This window comes from Protopterus annectens, chromosome 3.part1, assembly GCF_019279795.1.
Source record: "Protopterus annectens isolate FY-2018-M chromosome 3.part1, PAN1.0, whole genome shotgun sequence".
Lineage (NCBI taxonomy): Eukaryota > Metazoa > Chordata > Ceratodontiformes > Protopteridae > Protopterus > Protopterus annectens.
In genome coordinates, this window is record NC_056732.1 from 1,655,340,840 (window position 1) to 1,655,357,329 (window position 16,490).

The 16,490-nt window shown below is 44.9% G+C and overlaps 1 protein-coding gene across 1 annotated transcript in view; it reads left to right on the plus strand.

Annotated features, from left to right (window-relative positions):
* Nucleotides 1–16,490, plus strand: part of LOC122798602 (1-aminocyclopropane-1-carboxylate synthase-like protein 1) — a 2,974,588-nt gene that overhangs the window by 1,763,266 nt on the left and 1,194,832 nt on the right. The gene's annotated exons all lie outside the window — the stretch shown is intronic.

A 16,490-nucleotide genomic window follows, 5' to 3' on the forward strand; every position in this document is an offset into this window, starting at 1 on the left:
GGTAATAAATCGTCCACACCCCCAGGCTTGACAGATATTCACACTTCTACCATAGTGATGGTCCCATTAGCCAAATACCGCATAAGGGTTTTATCATGGGCATTAACCATACAGTGGTCCCAAAGAATTCATCCCCTTCACCACAAAATTCGATTCACACAGGTCTGTAAGAACCATATCCAGTGGTGGATTACATCTGATTTAGTCACTCTGGGCAGGCATTTCTCTCCTTTGATAACCAAAGCCACAGTGACCACGGCTGCCTCCCTTATTGGATTGGTGCATTTCGAAGGGAGAACAGTCCAAAGAATGTTGTCTCCAATGGAGGTCAACCTTCACATCAGTGTCTTGGAGTTAAGAGCAGTCCTCTTTACGTTGTAGGCTCTTCAGGACCATCTGCACAAGAATGTGACTGCCATATATTCAGACATGTTGATAGTTTGGTACATCAGTAAACAAGGTGGAACCAGATTGTACCCTCTGCTGATAAGCCATGAGAGTCTGGCAATGGTCAATGTCTTCAAACCACTTTCTAGTAGCAGTGCATATACTTGGGACTTCCACATCCTGGTGGACATGTTGAGCAGAATGATATTACTGAATCACAACTGGTCTCCCAACATAGCAATGGCAACAAAGATCTTCAACCACTGGGGCCAACTTTGCTGCAACCGCTTTGCTTCTCACCTAAACAACAAATGCAGGTGTTACTTTCCCTCATCCCTTCACAGGGTCAGTCACAGAGAGATGCTGTCGTCCATCCTTGGTCTCCAGGTCTACTTTATGCTCTCCCCCTATTCCCCTTATCCCCAAGTTCATCCAGAAAGGAATGGAGTGCAAGACCAAAGTAATCCTCATTGCCCCCTTCTGGCCTCAACAGTCATGGCTCCCCTTTCTTTGGTCTCACTTAGTTCACCCACCATGGGTGCTAGATGCCTTCCTGGATTTCCTCACTCACCCCTCCAGAGATGCCAGGCTTTCTTCCACAGTAGTACAACTCATTTCGTCCTCTCAAAAAAATTTTCAAAAAAGACTTACAAGAGCAATTGTAAACATTGTTCTATCTGGGCATCTGGCAACAGTTTAGACCCCTTTTCAGCACTACTTCCAAAAATCATTTAATTCCTTTTGGAAAATTTCATGTTCAGGTCTAGTTATTCGACAGTTAAAGCACAACTGGCAGTCATTTCAAACTTTCACATAGGTTTCAACAACATTTCCATTGCTTCTCTCAAATCTCTAAGACCTTTATAAAAGGTACCTTTTTATTGAGGCCTCCAGTTTGTGATCCAGTCTCTCCTTGGGACATCACCATTTTGCTACAGTCCTTAACTCAGAAACCCTGTGAACCTGCAGCATCCACAGATATGAAATTTCTGTCCTGGAAGACGATTTTTGTTACCAACAAACCTCTGCCAAATGAGTATCAGAACTTCAAGTATTTTCATTCAAGGCTCCCTTGCTGATCTTTCATAAAGATAGAGTGTTGTTGAGAACAAACCCTTCCATCCGATGTTGTCAATCTTCATCTGTTCTTGACTGATGGGGGGTTATGGTACTGATCCTAAGAGCCGATCCAGCCTTATATAGCTTGCGCCAGCCAAAAAAACTCTTGAGCTAATAGTCTGCCCACAATGCCCCTCTCTGCATTACCTCAGATCTCATTTGACGCTGTTATAGAAAGGACGCGTCAGCCGATTCTCTCTCTCACAGCTAAGTACATTTTAGAGTTTTGTTACAATTTTTCCTAACTTCTTGTCTTCCTTAATTTGTTCAGTAATATCTGAGCCTTGTCTACCTTTTTCACTTCGTGAGAGTGTGCTTTTTCTTTAACCTGTACCCTTGGGTACTTCTTGCCTACCATAGTTGGTAGTTTCCCCTCTATTCTCTTCCCTTACTGTTGGGTAATCTCTCCTACCATCATTAGTAGGATTCTTCTCTGTTTTGTAACTGAGTCATTGTGTGTTTCCCAACTTTCTTGATCTTTTGCCCTTTCTGGCTATAATGGCAGATAAATTTAAATCAACCACTGGTTTTAAACAGTGCCAAAATTGTGGCAGGAAAATGACAAACTCAGATGGTCATGACAAATGTGTATATAGCTTTGGTGTTTCACATTTTGATCTAGAGTGCTCTACTGGCCAGGGCTTCAGTAGTAGAGCTCTGGTAGAATGTAGAAATAAATTAATCCTTAAAGGGCTTTTTAAGGCCCATTTTGAGGAAGCATTGTCGAAGGTCGATGAGTTTCCTTAGGCCTCTGGCATAAAATCTGCTCATTTGGTTCCAACGTCTCCATCGGCACTGACAACTAAAAACATAAATACCCTTCAGCAGGTTCCTCCTCGGAACCGAAATCTAAGGTACCAAAAATTTTAGAATGCACTGAGTCATTGGCACCAACCTCTACGTCAGTGCCATCGACTCCAATAACAAATCCTATGTCGGCACTGACTATTTTAGGTACCATATTGGTACTGACATCTCCTGCAGCTCCACAGCTATTACCTTCTGCCCCAGTGCTGAAGACTGAATTGTTCCTTACACCCAGGACTACATATTGCCATCGATTTACCTTTTTCTGGGTCAGCTTCCTAACCCCTTTCTGGGTCAACTTCCTAATCCCTTTATAAAGAGATCTAAGTCTCCCTCGGGGTTGTTCGTTCGCTCCACTAGGAGTCTTTCTGAAGTTGATAGGTTGGTGGATCAGCTTCTGACAGCTAGAGATCTTCCCCATCTTCTCAGCCCCCTTTTCCTCCTGGTGCAGGGGAATTTTCTCCCAGTACCCCAACATGTTCTTCTTTTCTGACCTCTTTTCAGGCTTTAGAGCTGTCAACTCCATCCACACAGACTCCTATGGCCTTGGTGCCGATAACTTCCCTGTCTTTGGTTTTGGGCATGGCTCTGAATCTCTTGGTGCCTTCGGAACCAATGGGTCCCCAGGATCAGGCCTTCACCATTAGGTCCAGAGGGTTTGAATCAATTCCTCTTTTTATTCAGAGCTGACCTTACCACTTTGGGCTATGCCGGCTGTGGGCCCTTCCTCCCCTCCGGTTTTGCAGGTATCTCTCTCGGGGCAGGGTGTGACTCCGGTTCTGAGCTTGTCTTTCTTGGTTCTGGTCTGTCATTCCTCCTCAGGGGGACCTGCCTTTCAAGCTAATGAGAGGGCTTTGGCCACGGCTTCTTCCTAGGTGGTTGCTGTGTTACTGAAGTCTCACCCCTTGACCCCTGCTTACCCAGAGCTATCACCATCCTCCATACCAGGACAGTGAGCTCCAAGGATGCAAGACATACCGACCAAGGGTCACCCTTCCTCCGAGTCCTCTTCAGATATTCCCACTGAAAAATCCCCTCTGAAGAAATTGTGTAAGAGGAAACATCTGGACTCCCCTGAAGAGTCCGTCACTGAGGACATGGATTTTGATGAGGGGGGAAAACATCTCCTTTGAAGACATTCTGGAGATCCATAAGCAGAGAGGTGACTGGAAGCCCAAAGACCCTACCTCAGAGAAATCTGTGTACTTGTAGGCCTTTGGAGCGCACCCTTCTACTTTCTGGGTGACCACTCCTCCTGTCGATCTTATTAAGTTGATTGCTCAGTGGGCTTGGAAGTCCTCTGACTCAATAGAACCGATTCCCTGGAGACCAGATAAAATACTTTCCACTCCTGAGGATCATCAGTACTGGGTGAAAGGATTAGCAGTAGATGCCATGGTGGTACTGGCTGCCACTAAAAAGGAACTGGCTGAGGAAAGTTCCACTGTTCATCCTCCTAACCGGGAGTCGAGGGCGATGGACAGATTTGGGAAGCGGGTTTATGCATCATCGACCTTTGCCATTAGGTCCTTGAAGTTTTTGGCACATTTTATTAGGCTCCAAAGGGATCTTGTCAATGAGTTGTTGGACACCCTAGCAGGAGCAGTAGTGAGGGGGTCCAAGAAAAAGAGGCCTCGCAGTTAGCTACCCTGGAGTCTATCTCTAATTCGTCCAATAAGCGTAAACCTGTCTGGTGGACATCTGCAATAAACTCTATAACAAAAGGAAGAAATTGCTGTCCAAGACCAAGAAGGAGCAGGTGCCCAATTGGAAGCAATGTCTCCTTAGCCTGAACAAGTAAATAAGAGCACTAGTGAAATCCTCCAGAGGAAACTTCGAGTCCAAATTGGCCACATCTACTAGAGACAATCATAAGGCCTTCTTAACATATGTCCACAACCTCAAAGAAAGCACCCAGATCTGTTCAGAACTAGTGGTCAAGTACACCACATATACAAATGCCGTAGATATAGCAAACTTGCTGGCTGAGAGATTCAGCGAAAACCTTACCCCCCTCTGTCCCCCCATCAGTAAATCAGGATATCCCCAGTACCTGCCCCGTTCCCCTTATATTTAGGGAACAGGTCATCAGTCTCAAAGGCAAAAAATACAGCCTCCATGGGACCCGATAACATCCCAGGCTGCATCCTACGTGAACTCAGGCAGGGACATGCAGCACCATTAAGCAACCTATTGAACCAAAGCCTGAGTACTGGCTTCATCCCAGCTGAGTGGAGGAAAGCCACTGTCATCCCTTCACACAAAGGTGGAGAGTCCACTGATCTGGGAAATTATAGACCCATCAGCCTAAGTAGCCTGATCTATAAGGCCATGGAACAGATTATCATGGACCTCATTAACAAGGACATTGGCGACCTCCAAACACTTGATCCCACACAGTTTGGCTTCGTCAAGGAGAGGTCATGTCTGCTAAATTTGGCCAACTTTTTTGAGACAGTCACCAGAGCCATGGACGAGGGGAAGGCGGTGCACACACCGCCTACCTTGACCTGACCAAATCCTTTGACACTATTCCCCACTCAGGCATAATAGATAAACTCTCTCAACTAGGCATCAAGCCATATGTTACCAGATGGGTAGCAAGCTGGCTCACTGATAGAACCCACATAGTCAAACTAGTGGAAGCCACCTCAAGTAGTAGACCTGTAACAAGCGGCATACCCCAGGGTTAGGTCTTGAGACCTCTGTTATTTGGGATATACTTTTCTGAGGTGCAGGCCAAAACTAGTGGGCTATGGTTGACCAAGTTTGCAGATGACTGCAAGCAGGGTGCTGTCTTAATTTCCCCTAGTGATGTGGGCATCCTCCAAGAGGGTCTTACTCAGACAAATGACTGGTACCAGAAATATGGCCTCAAGCTGAATACCAAAATAATGCATCATCATCCCCTTTGCGGAGAGTGACGTCCCCACAAATTATCACATTAATAACAATGTCCTAAACACTCAATTAGTTGTGAGGGATTTGGGCACCCAGGTTGATGGCAACCTAACTTTTGACCACCATGTTGCTTCCATTGTATGGAAAGCCTTCTACATAGCCCACCTCATAAGTAAGAGTATCTCATCCAGGGACAAGGAGGTCGTAACAACCCTGAATTCTTCCCATATAAGGCCCATTATTGAGTACAATGCCCCTTCCAGCATGTACCTCGCAAAGCACATGCAGCAGCTGGAAAGAAAACAGAGGTTCCTCACTAGAAGAATCCAGGGCCTCAAACATCTACCATACACAGATAGGCTTAAAGCCTTATCCCACTACTCGGTTTCATACAGACTCCTCAGAGGTGATCTCTGTCTGGCATACAAGGTGATCACGGACCCCCATCTTGATGGGACTGCTGCATATCCACAGGTCAAGCGCCACTCGAATAACCCGCACATGCAGTCTCAACCTGGTCTGTGACATCAACAAGACTTGTTGGCGGAAGAAATTTGTGTCCCAGAGACTCCCCCATCTATGGAAAACACTCCCTCTCTACATCAAGCAGAGTACTTCTTTACCCCTTTTTAAGCGCAACCTGGATAACTGGATGGGAAACAGAAAATATACCCCTGGGATTCCACCCATGTCCCTGCTGGACAGGGAGGGGCATCCGGTGCTGATTTATCTAAACATGGGCTAAACTTTTCGCTAGGCTTATAAGGGCCTCATGCCCATAGCTGCCACTGGAGGCAGTCGGGGAAAGATTTTCTTTGCACCCAACAGCCTGGCGACAAGTGACCACAGATGCTTGGGTGCTTATAGAATTATTTTCAGAGGTTACTTTATCCCCTTCATTCTTTATCCAAGAACTCGAACAAGATTCCCCAATGTTCCACCTAGTTATAGGGACCAAGCAGTCTTAGAAATACAAAAGCTGCTAGAAAAAAAGAGTCATCTAAGAAATCCCACCAGACCAAATAGGATCCAGATTTTACTCAGAGTTCTTTTTTGTGCCAAAAATGACAGGCGACTGGAGACCAATTCTAGATCTCAGTATTCTAAACAAATTTGTTCAACAGTCCAATTCCGGATGGTCACAGTTCAGTCAGTACTTCCCTTTCTAGAGGAAGATGATTGGATGTGCTCTATATACCTTCAAGATGCATATTACCACATAAAAATGGAGAAACACTTACAAAGGTTTCTCCACCTCGGGCTAGGAGCCAGTCACTATCAATTCAAGGTGCTGCCTTTTGGTCTCACTACAGCCCCCAGGGTATTCACCTGGAGGGACAGGTTCATAACCCAGAGGCTCCCTTCGCTCTGGAATAGAATTCCAGTTCATGTAAGGCAGAGCACCTCACTGAATCTCTTCAAGAAGAATCTCGATAGGTGGATGGGGGATCGTAGGTTTGTCCCAGGGATTACTCCCGTGTCACTATTAGACAGAGGCACAGTAAACTAAACCTTAAAAAGGGCACAGTATACTCAAATCAAGGGGTGGCATAAGCCATACAGAATCGGGCTAGGCTTATAATTGCCCCAGGACAGATAGCTTAGTATGAACCTATGAACCTAAATATACGGCAGCAGTAACAGCTCACTTGAGACTGCACAGAGTCTGGGTGTTTCCATAGCTAGAATGGCACATCACCTCTTCCACAAGACATCTACTACCTCAGGCAGCAGAATTCACCCTGCAGATGTTCTTCATACCACATTGCTGCAGTCCTAACACTTGGGTAGTCCGCTGTCCCAGTCGGCCCGAATACCAAAGTACAAGGCTGACGTCGGTCAAGGCGCATTAGTCTGACGTCAGGACGTCAGGGTACAAATGCGCATGACCGACGTCATTTCCTCAGTCTTTTTTGCCGCATGGTCCGATGCAGAAGCAGTTTTGCAAGTGCAGGTTGGCGTTCTGAGATTTTCCGAAGTCGGAGTTTCAGACCGAATCCAAGTTGGCTAAGTACCCCGGTGGGGAATATTTTGGTTTTTCTTGCCTCAGTATTTTAACGGATGTCAGAAAAAGTGAATAACTGTATTTCTTGTGGGAAACAGATACCTCATAGGGATTACCATACGTTGTGTATACCTTGCTTAGGGCCTGAACACGACGTTGTTGGCTGTCGCTCTTGTGCTAGATTTAACAAACGCACTATAAAGAAGATTAGATTGTGCCAGGTTAGTTTTTGGGAAGCGGTGTAATTATAAAATGCCGTCGGATGCTCCGACGCCCGCTTCGTCAAAAAAGCGCAAGGACAAAACAGCATAGCCTAGGCTGTAAGAACCCTCCGTAGCGGACGTCGGTTCTTTAGAGGGCTCGGTGGAGCCAGGGGTTCAGCCAGAAATTTCTTTGGAATCCCAGGGAGAGACTTTATTACTGCAAGATGTGACCTCTCAGGAGGTAGGCCAGGCGGAAGGGGCTTCTCAGGTAGCTGTTCTTCCCTCCCTTCCTAAGGTGGTTAGGCCCTCCCTGCTGTTTCCAAGGCTTCTCCCAGGGGCAGGCCAGGTTTTGTTTCGGTGTTACCCCTAGTTCTTCAGGGTCTGTACCTAAGAAGCATATGCTTAAGATGGCAGAAGATTTGATTACAATGATTAGAGGTTCTATGCCCCTCCTGATAAGAGGCCTAGGGTGGAACCTGCGCTTGGGAGTGTTGAGCAGTGTTCGGATGCTGAGTCTTCGGCTGAAGACTTGCAGGAGTATTCCCCTTACTCTGATTCTGATGTAGATGATTCTACTCCTTCTGCTTCTCCTCCTGAGGATTTTTCATTTTCAGAGACTCTTCATTCCATGAGGGAGCATTTTAAATGGGAAGGTCAGGATTTCTCTGATTCCAGGAAAAGGCTTAGGGAATTTTGTTTCTTCCCAGCATAGGCCTTTAGCTATACCTCCTGTTCTAGATGTGGTGGAGGATGTTTTGCAGAGGCTTCTCTGAACCCTGACTCTTTGCCTCCTGCTCCAGTTAAACCGGATAGATATTATAGGGTGCCTGAAGCTCATAAGTATCTTTTTAAGAGTCCTAGGGCAGACCCAGAAACTGTTTCACAGGGGCCTAAAGGTGTTAAGGCTTCTGTTGTTAAAAATCCTGTTCCTCCAGATAAAGAGGCAAGGGCTTTGGATAGATGGGGAAAGAAAGTGTATACTTCCTCCACTTTGGCCATGAGAGCTTTAAATTGCCAGTTTCACATGTTGAAATACCAAAATTATCTCCTTTCACAATTAAAGTCTAAGGTGGATGCTTTGGCGGAAGGTATTGAGTGTAAAGAGTTGCAGGATTTAGTTCATGTTTCTGAACAGGTGGGTAAGCATTCTTTGCAATGTGGTTTTGATGCTGTGCAGGCCTCTTCGAGGGTGGCTGCCACTGGTTCGGTTCTTCGCAGGCACGCCTGGTTGAGGGATCAGAATTTAGCTGAGCATGTGAAAACAAGGATTTTAGATGCCCCTTTGCAATCTGATGTGTTGTTTGGTTCGCCTGTGGAAGCAGTTCTAAAGAAAATGGAAGACAAGGCTAAGTCTATGCAGACTGTTAAAGATTTTTTGCAGGTTCAGCCTCCGAAGTTTAGTAGAAATTGGCCTACCAAGGGGTGGACATATCCTGCTTATGATTCCCAGTCTAGGGGTAGGTCTAGACGTGGTAGAGGCAGAGCTCAAGGTTCTTTTAGGCCTAGAACAGGGAGTTCACCTGCTCAGTCTTCTGGTGAGGGCAGGGGTCAGTCCTTTCGTAAACAGACCCAATGACCTGCCTTTTCAGCTCCCAGAATCTTCTCGTCTGGCAGCACCTTTGGGAGGAAGGTTGGCACTTTTCAAAGAAATCTGGAGTTTAATTACCCAAGACAGATGGGTATTGGATATCATTCACCACGGTTACAGGTTTTATTTCCATACCTTGCCTCCTTTCAAAGGCATGCCAGACATTCCTCCTCAACAAAGGAAAGAGGCTCACAAGCAAATTTCTCTGTTGCTCCAAATAGGGGCCATTCAGCCGGTTCCTGTGCCAGAAAGGGGCCTAGGATTTTATTCTCGCCTGTTCCTAGTACCAAAAAGGGGAACACGTGGAGACCAATTTTGGATCTGTCTATCCTCAACACTTATCTGGACATTCCCAAGTTCAAAATGTTGATGTTACAACAGCTTTTACCTCTGCTGGGCAAAGATCACTGGATGGTAACTTTGGATCTCAAGGAAGCTTACCTTCATGTTCCTATCAGACTAATTTGCAGGAAGTATCTGCGTTTTCGAGCTGGGAATTCTCATTATCAGTTCTCTGCATTGCCCTTTGGCTTATCTACTGCACCCAGAGTATTCACAAAGGTTCTGGCTCCAGTGATAGCTTTCTTCAGGCTAAAAGGAATACAAATCTATCCTTATTTGGACGATTGCCTGATTCTGGCTCAAGGAAGGACGTGCTTCTTCAGCATTTGGAATATGTGATAGCAGTGCTAAGATGCCTAGGGTATTCTGTGAACGAAATAAAGTCCAGTCTAGTACCCTCTCGAGACATGTGCTTTCTGGGTGTGAGACTGAATACAGCAACCCAGATGGCCTTTTTAACCCCGGACAAACAAAAGAATCTTTCTCTCTACTTCCATCAACTATCTCATCAGTCCGGGCTGACTGCAAGGACAGTCCTTCAAGCCTTAGGGTTCATGGCATCTTGTATTCTGGTACTTTCCAATGCCAAACTGCATATGAGGAAGCTACAATGGTATCTCAAAAATGTATGGACACAGCACTGCCAGGATTTGGACACTGTCATTCAAATAATACCTTGCATTCAAAAGGAATTTTTGTGGTGGGCTCAGGAATGTCACCTAAACAAGGGACTCTCTGTGACCCGGCCAGAGGCGAGTCAGATTCTAACGACAGATGCCTCAGACACAGCTTGGGGAGCTCATCTGAATGGAAAGTGGATACAAGACAAGTGGCCTGCCAGACTGCAGCATCTACATATCAACATGAAGGAGATGTTAGCAGTCCAGTTTGCATTACTGGCTTTCAAGGATTTACTTCTTCCAGGGCAGGTGTTGATTCTAACAGACAACACAACTGTCATGTGGTACATTAAAAAACAAGGGGGAACACATTCTTATCCTCTATGCAGGCAAGCAATGATTTTGTGGGAGACTGCGTTAAGCTTGCAACTGAATCTTCAAGCAAGGTTTCTGCCAGGAGCACAGAACTCCTTAGCAGATGTGTTAAGCAGGCAAATCATGGATCCCCACGAGTGGAAACTGGATCTTCATGTATTTCAAACATTGACAGTGTCATGGGGAACTCCAGACATAGATCTGTTCGATTCTCCACTAAACCACCAGCTGCCAAAGTTTTGCACGAAAAGGTTTCATCACACAGCCTGGAAAGTGGATGCTCTTTCTTTCAGTTGGAAAAATCTTCATGTGTATGCCTTTCCACCTCTGCCTCTCCTCCCAAAGGTACTCCTAAAGGTCAGACAAGACAAGCCAAGGATGATTTTAATAGCTCCAGATTGACCTCGGCAGCACTGGTACCCATTGCTGAGGAGTCTGGTAAGGAAGCCTCCATGGCCCTTACCTTTGATTCCACACCTATTGTCTCAGAAGGACGGGCATCTACTCAATGTCAAGCTTCACTCTCTTCATCTAACAGCCTGGCATATTCTGTTTTGAACCATAGCAGGTCTCAGCTTCCTCAACAAGTTTTGAATGTGATTATGGAAGCCAGAAGACCTAGTACAAGGAAAGTGTACGCAGGAAAATGGAAGAGATTTTTATTTTGGTGTGCAGCAAAGGATTTGGATGTTTCTGAGCCAAATTTGAGTGTGGCTCTTCAATATCTTACTGAGTTATTGGACAAAGGTTTGTCTTTCTCTTCCATTAAGATTCATGCTGCAGCAATTTCAGCTCACTATGATTGTGACCCACCATTGTTTTCTCATCCTTTGTTCAAGCAATTTCTTAGAGGGGCAAAGAATATAAGACCCCACGTAGAGCTCCTACTCCTGCTTGGGACCTCAATTTTGTGTTGGAGAAACTTACTCTACAACCTTTTGAGCCTCGGCTACTGCTGAGTTGAAATACTTGTCATGGAAGACTGCTTTTTGTTGGCCATTACTTCTGCAAGAAGGGTTTCTGAATTGCAGGCCCTTATGGCGGTTGAGCCTTTTGATTTTCCATAAGGATAGGGTATCATTACGTACTAATCCTTCCTTTATGCCTAAGGTGGTTTCTAGTGTGGCTTTAAACCAAACTATTCATTTGCCTACTTTCTATGCAGATCCCCAAAATAAGGGGAAAAGATTTTGCACACTTTAGATGTACACAGGCAGTTCGTTATTATTTAAGCAGGACTAAGGATTTTAGGCAGTCTCAGCAGTTGTTTGTTTCTTTTGCTTTGAGTTCCCAGGGCAAGCCTGTGTCAAAACAAACTATTTCTAAGTGGATTGGGTTTTGCATTGCATTTTGTTATTCCCATTATGGCAAGGAGATTCCAGCTGGGATTAGGCCTCATTCCACTAGGGCTACTGCCACTTCAACAGCATTTCTAAGGGGGGTGGCAACTAAGGATATTTTGGAGGCAGCTACTTGGAGTTCAGTGCATACTTTCTCTAAGCATTACCACCTTCCTCTCTACTCTAAATCTAGGGCTGGTTTTGCCACAGCTATTTTGCAGGGCATGTTGACAGCTCCTGCTTCCTTATGATTTGCCAGCCTCCCTTACCTCTGCTTTGGGATTCTACCCAAGTGTTAGGACTGCAGCAATGTGGTATGAAGAACATAGTACAGTTTTGTACCTACCATAAATGTAGATGTTCGAAGATCCACATTGCTGCAGTCCAATTTACCCTCCCTCCTTCCCCTCTGTGTTTAGGGGTGGTTGTGTGGGTGGGATTGTACCTTTCTGACTTTGTATATATATATTGTACATATATTTGGTACAGGGGTGTTTGGTGTGTTGTTGTTTTTTGGTTTGGCCTTATCTTTTTAGGGTCTTCTGACATCTGGGGCAAGAAAAGACTGAGGAAATGACGTCGGTCATGCGCATTTGTACCCTGACGTCCTGACGTCAGACTAATGCGCCTTGACCGACGTCAGCCTTATACTTTGGTATTCGGGCCGACTGGGACAGCGGACTACCCAAGTGTTAGGACTGCAGCAATGTGGATCTTCGAACATCTACATTTATGGTAGGTACAAAACTGTACTTTGTTCCTGCAGCTAGGCATCACAGTCAACTTTACAAAGCCTCAACTGACCCCCCCCCCTCCTCAGGACATGGAATTTATCGGAGCACATCTCAATACTCTCTCTCTTGTATGGCCTCTGTACCTTCCCACAGGCTGCAGAAAATAAGATCTCAAGTTCATTCTGTCCTGTGCGCAAAGTACCAGCCCTGCTAGTGCTTCAAGTGTTAGAGTCCATGGCAGCAGCGATCACTTTAGTCCCATTAGCCAGATTTCACTTGAGATTGCTGCAATGACTTCTTGCAAACCAATGGTCCATTCTAACCAACCCAATGAACCACCCCATGCTCATTACAAGTTGGTGCAAGAAGGACCTATCCTGGTTGATGGAATCCGAACAAATTCTTTTGGGTGCCCCCTTTGTCCCTTCTCAACCCAAAGTCATAACGACCATGGATGCCTCCCAGATGGGATGGGGGTGGGGGGCATTTTCTAGGAAAGACAGTCCAAGGCACTTGTTCCCCGATAGAGGCCAATCTGCCTATCAACGTTCTGGAGCTGTGGGCAGTACTATTACTGTTGTAAGCATTTCAGTCTGCCCTACCTCAGGGAATGATTGCAATTCAGTCAGACAGCATGTCCATAGTCTGGTACATCAACAAGCAAGGGGGAATGAAATCCTATCTCCTGTGTCGAGAAGCCCTTTGAGTGTGGCAATGGGCGAGTGCCTCCAACCACTTTCTGGTAGCAATGCACATTCCGGGGAATTCAGACGTGATAGCAGACAAACTAAGCAGATGCATTCTGATGCCTCATGAGTGGTCTTTCAATCCCTAGGTAGCGAAGAAGATCTTTCATTACTGGGGCCAGCCTTCCTGCGACCTTTTTGCATCACCCCAAAGCAACACGTGCAGAAGGTATTTTGCCCTAATCCCCCCTCAGGGGGAGTCCCCGAGAAATGCTATTCTCCTCAATTGACCCCCGGATCTCCTATATGCCTTTCCCCCTTTCCCTCTGCTCCCTCTTTTCCTCAAGAAAACAGCCAGGTTGTGAAGTAAAGTAAGCCTCATTGCACCCTTCTTGCCTACACAAATTTGGTTTAACTTCCTATGGCTTCATCTAGTTCACCGTCCATGGATTCTGGACCCAGTTCCAGACTTTCTGCCTCACCCTCAGGGACTGGTGCATCCCAGTTTTCAAATCTCAAGCTAACTGCTTGGTTCCTCGAATTTAGTTAGTCTCCAGGCATAATAGTATTCCATCCCCAATACGAAAACTTTTGCTGGCATCCGATAAACCATCCACCAGGAATCTCTACCTCAGTAAATGGAAGAGATTTTCAATCTTGGCTTGTGACAATGGCCTCAGTCCCTTTTCAGCCCCAGTGGAAAACGTTTTAGAATTTTTGGCCATTCTTTTTGATAGGGGAGCTTCCACTTCTACTGTTAAAGTTATTCTAGCAGCCATCTCTAACTTTTTTAATGGCCTTAAAGATCTACCCTTAATTTCTCACAGACTTTGTAAGGTCTCCCTCAAGGGAACTATCCATTTAAAGCCCCCATTTAAAGATCCTCTACTACCACGGGACCTGACTATTGTTTTGCAGTCGCTAGTAGCTCCCCCCTTTGGACCAGCAGCTACTTGGTACTGGAAGTTCCTGTCTTGGAAAACGTTTTTACTTATAGCTATCACCTCTGCAAGACAAGTTTCCGAATTGCAAGCCTTATGTTCAAAACCCCCTTACTTAATTTTCCATAAGGATAGAGTTACACTCAGGACAAATCCATCCTTTCTTCTGAAGGTGATCTCAGAGTCCAGCATTAATTAAACTATAGACTTAACTGTCTTCTATCCAAATTTTTGTAATAAAGGCGAATATTGCTTACACCTGTTAGATGTTCATAGACAGTTACGTTTCTATCTCAACACAACTAAAGAATTTAGGAGATCAGAGCAATTATGTATCTCCTTCTCTGGCACATCCCTAGGGAAATCTGTCTCTAAGGTTACCTTGTCCAAATGTTTAAGAGATTGTATTTATTTCATTTATAACAAAAAGAACCTAAAATTTCCAATACCAGTGAAGGCACATTCCACTAGATCTATGGCTACCTCAGCTGTCTTCCATTCTAAAGCTTCCATGAGTGAAACATGGACAGCAGCAACATGGGCTACTCTGCATGCCTTTATTACTCATTACAAATTGGATCTGGTCTCCTGGGGAAGAGCCGCCTTTGGTTCTGTGGTTCTCAAGAATATCCTTCCATAGGGCCACCCAGGATCTAAAGTAAATGGGGACTCTGTCTCATCAGTCAAGAATAGATGAAGTTTGACAACAGCAGATAAAGAAGTTATGTCTTATCATAACATTCCAGCTGTGTTGCCAAGCTTCATCTGTTCTTGGCATCCCAACATCCTTCCCCCAGTTGTGGATTTCTGGTTTAGCGATCTGTTGTTTTGGGTCTTCTGTTAGGATACTCCTTGGACATGGCTTCTGCATTTGGAATTAGTTTCTTTCTATTCTATAATTCTGCAAACTCGATCTGAGGTAATCTAGAGAGGGGCATTGTGGGTAGACTTTTAGCTCAAGAGTTGTTTTGGCTGGGGCGAGCTATATAGCAGTCAGATCGGTTCCGAGGATCAGAACCGTACCCCTGATCAGTCAAGAATAAATGAAGATCGACAACACAGATGGAACATTATGTTAAGACATAACTTCTTTTTTCTCTCCCAAGTGGCTACTGAATCAAATTTAAATCAACAACTTGATTTTCCATTTTTCTTCCCCAATTGCTCAAATAAAGAGTAACATGTTTTACATACATTAGATGTGCACAAACAACTCAGGTTTTACCTCCATTGTGTCAATACATTCAGAAAATCAGACCAATTGTTCATGTCCTTCTCCAAGAAAAAGTTGGGTCAGTCTGTTTCTATAATTACTCTTTCGAAATGGGTAGCTAATTGCATTTCTTTAACTATGATTCACTAGGTATGCCTGTACAGCCAAGGCCTAAAATGCATTCTGCAAGGGCTGTTGGAACCTCTACAGCCTTTGCTAAATGAGTCCTTATAAGTGACATCTATAGATACAATATGTATGTGTATAAGTGTGTGTGTGTGTGTGTGCGCGTGCGTACACACATCTATCTATAGATATTTCATATCTACATGTAATGACCATTGATGGTCAATCATCAGACTTGATCTGAGGTAATTAAGGCAGGAATGGGGAATTGTGGGTAGGGGAGGGGAGGAGTCAGAGCTCTTGGATACAAAGCTTAGGTAGAAGCACCGAGATCGGATCCTGTTGTATATGATGGCCCACATGTTGAACCAGACAAAAATAAGACAACACGAATCTATTGTTACATTAAGTACATACCTTTCATGTAATGAATATAAATGCTGAAAGTTTCCAGTAACCAATATATTTTCTGATTACATGGGGTGGGTATTGAGGAACATATAATGCAGTGTGCAGTCCTGTTTCTTACAGAATTGCTCAGTGCATTAAGAGCGATTTGTATACCAGCCATATGCTTTGGCACTACTCTGGTCTTCCTGGATAATGCCACATGTAACTGCATTAGTCTGGAGTGAAATTAATTAGCCGTATGCTTAGCCTTGGAGCCAAACATCGGGATTGGAATAGTTTTGTTGAATTATTTAAATACAATCTGTACTGTCCTATCTCAAAGCAGATCTGTGAGGTCTGAACATAATAGTTCTGTAGTGACAACTTATTCCTTCCTGTGGCAGCAGCGTTTAGGTTATCACTGCAGCAGGTAAGTACTGCAGGGCTTGTGTGTGTGCGTGTGTGCATGTGTGCGTGCATGTGTTTGTGTGTGTGTGTGTGTGTGTGTGTGTGTGTGTGTGTGTGCGCGCGTGTGTGTGTGTGCGTGTCTGTTAGTGGTTGTGTAAAAGGATAGTGTTGATTGGTAGGGGGGGAATATTTAATGCAGAAGCATACAAATGATTTACTAGTAAGCTTTTGCTTCATGTGACTCTTCTATGTTTCAGAATCATGACTTAGCCACTAGCACAATGCTGATAGTGCTACAGAGCTAG